General features: G+C 30.0%; 1 protein-coding gene across 1 annotated transcript in view; it reads right to left on the bottom strand.

Moving 5' to 3' along the window:
* Window positions 1-2,131, bottom strand: part of LOC137651902 (uncharacterized) — a 3,755-nt gene extending 1,624 nt beyond the window's left edge. Inside the window, exon 1 of the mRNA XM_068385104.1 lies at window positions 1,972-2,131. The gene's annotated coding sequence lies outside the window, so the exon portion shown is untranslated. The remainder of the gene's footprint in view (window positions 1-1,971) is intronic.
* Window positions 2,132-2,500: the final 369 nt, after the last annotated feature.

The following is a 2,500-nucleotide window of genomic DNA, read 5'->3' on the forward strand; positions in this document are numbered from 1 at the left end:
TGTTCATTACTTTTCTTGTAGTTTATTAATTTCCTTATTTAATTTCCTCACTGGGCAATTTTCTCATGTTGGAGCCCTTGGGTTTATAGCATCCTTCTTTTCCAACCAGAGTTATAGCTGAGCTTGTAATAATAATAATAATAATAATAATAATAATAATAATAATAATAATGATAATAATAATAATAATGTTTAAAAATATTCTTAAATAAATTGTAATAAAGAAAATCTAAGAAAATTGATAGTACGTATTATTATCTTATGACGTAACCCCGACTTTGATATGGTTAGCTAACAGAACAATGGTATTAACACCAATTTCTTATCATGTGTCTGAGGTTTTTTCGTTTTAAACAAAGACAAGTTTCCATTGAAATGAGAAAAACAAAAATTATCGAAGGATACTGTCGTTTTCTTCACGTTTTCTGACTAAACAAAAATTATCGAAGGATACCATCGTTTTGTTCACGTTTTCTATGACTGAGAAAAAAAATTATCGAAGGGTACCATCGTTCTATTCACGTTTTCTATTAACATATGAACAAATATTAACCGCTAAAAATCACTTTTTTTTTTTCAGAACATCTCTCTCTCTCTCTCTCTCTCTCTCTCTCTCTCTCTCTCTCTCTCTCTCTCTCTCTCTCTCTCTCTCTCTCTCTCTATTGTATCATTTCAATTTGTGCCATTAAATGAAATGAAGTTCAAACTATAAAATTTTGAAAGTATATTATGATAGCATTAATAACAAGTATACGAAGAAGGGATGAAATAATAATAATAATAATAATAATAATAATAATAATAATACTGTAAAAGCTTGCCTCTTTGGCTGTGTTTTGGGTTAATATTTCAATGTCAAAAAACAAAAAAAAAATAACATCGGCTACCCCGAACGTTCAGTTACATCAACAGATTATAATAAAACCAATAAAAATTATGAATATAGATTTTGATTGTAGCATTTCGTTGTTTGTTACCAGCAAAGAAGATCAACAAACAAAGTGTGAAAAGGTAAATAAGGAACTGAATGATAGTGAAACGAACTGTTTTCTCCATCATCATCATCATCATCATCATCTTCGTCATCATAATAATAATAATAATAATAATAATAATAATAATAATAATAATAATAATAATAATAATGTTGATGATATTGATAATATCAATGATGATGAAATTATTATTACTGACAATGATGATAATGATAGTTATTGTAATAATGGTAGTAATGATATTAAAGATGATAATGAAACTGCAGGTATACTAAGCAAAAATAAAAAAGAAGAAGAAGAACTCGTCCTAAATTTCAAGACCGTGAAGGGGTCGACTTCAAGCAACAGTTGTTACGTCAGTATTCTGCGCACATTTATTTATTTATTTATTTATTTATTTGTTTTGATTTTTTTTATTGAGGGTTTTTTTTCGATTGAAATCTTTGTGAGAGTAGACTTTTTCCTAACACATAGAACTTAGATTTGTTCGCTATATTGATCATTCTGCTACACTAAAAATTTGATTAAAAAAATGAATTAAAAGTTTGTTTTTACATAAGCGTTGTCTTTGGTGTCTGTCGTCAACTAATATTTTTTTTTCTTTTCTTTTTTTTTTAACTAGTCAAAGTCTTTTTTCATGGCCGCCATATTATTGCTTTTAAATGTGAGAAGTAAAAAATCATTTAAAGAAACAACCAAACCAAGTGATATCAAAGCTTTCGTAGCTAATTTTTTTTTCTATTTTTCCTCTCTTTTTAATTTACTTTTCAGATTGGAATAACAAAAAACTATTATTGCATTTTTAGAGGTTTAAATTTCCTCAAATTTAAATGAGTCGCACTTACGGTACACCCACAATGAAAGTTAAATAGTTTCCGGACCACAACAACATTAGGCTATGTTCTGATCTGCTTTGTTGGCAACTTGTAACTCTTCTGTTCTGACTGGGGCAAACCTTGTCAGGCTGGGTACTTACTTTAACTTAGAAACTGAAACGTCACGCCATGAAGAATATCCAAGTGAGGCCTTGACTCTAGAAAAGGATAGAAAAATTTAAAACTTTTTCCAGCTGGATAACACTTGTGCGTCAGCGTTAGTGTCAGTGAGCACTCCCCACCTTGCAGATACACTGTTGCCAATTAGCGAATTTATTGTTTACAAACGTGCACGTACAATTTTGAAATATATATGGTAATCATTTCGCATTTTTGCAGGTAAGTATAAATTTAGATAAATTCACCTTTTTTTTAGGTTACATAACATATTGCCACTGATTCACAGTCTAGACTGTATGTCTAGACTGTGAATCATTGCCAACATCATAAGAATTTCTGGAGGCAAAGTTTGGTAACAGTGGGATCAGAATTTGGCACCCATTACCTTCGTCACCAACCCCAGATGCTTGATCCTGCGGGATAAATATGTATATTCAAGAGGCGTCACTTGCCATGTTACGTAATTAAACAAAATATTCCAATACGTATTTAGAATGGTCAGTTGATATA

The sequence above is a fragment of the Palaemon carinicauda genome, chromosome 13, assembly GCF_036898095.1.
Source record: "Palaemon carinicauda isolate YSFRI2023 chromosome 13, ASM3689809v2, whole genome shotgun sequence".
NCBI lineage: Eukaryota > Metazoa > Arthropoda > Malacostraca > Decapoda > Palaemonidae > Palaemon > Palaemon carinicauda.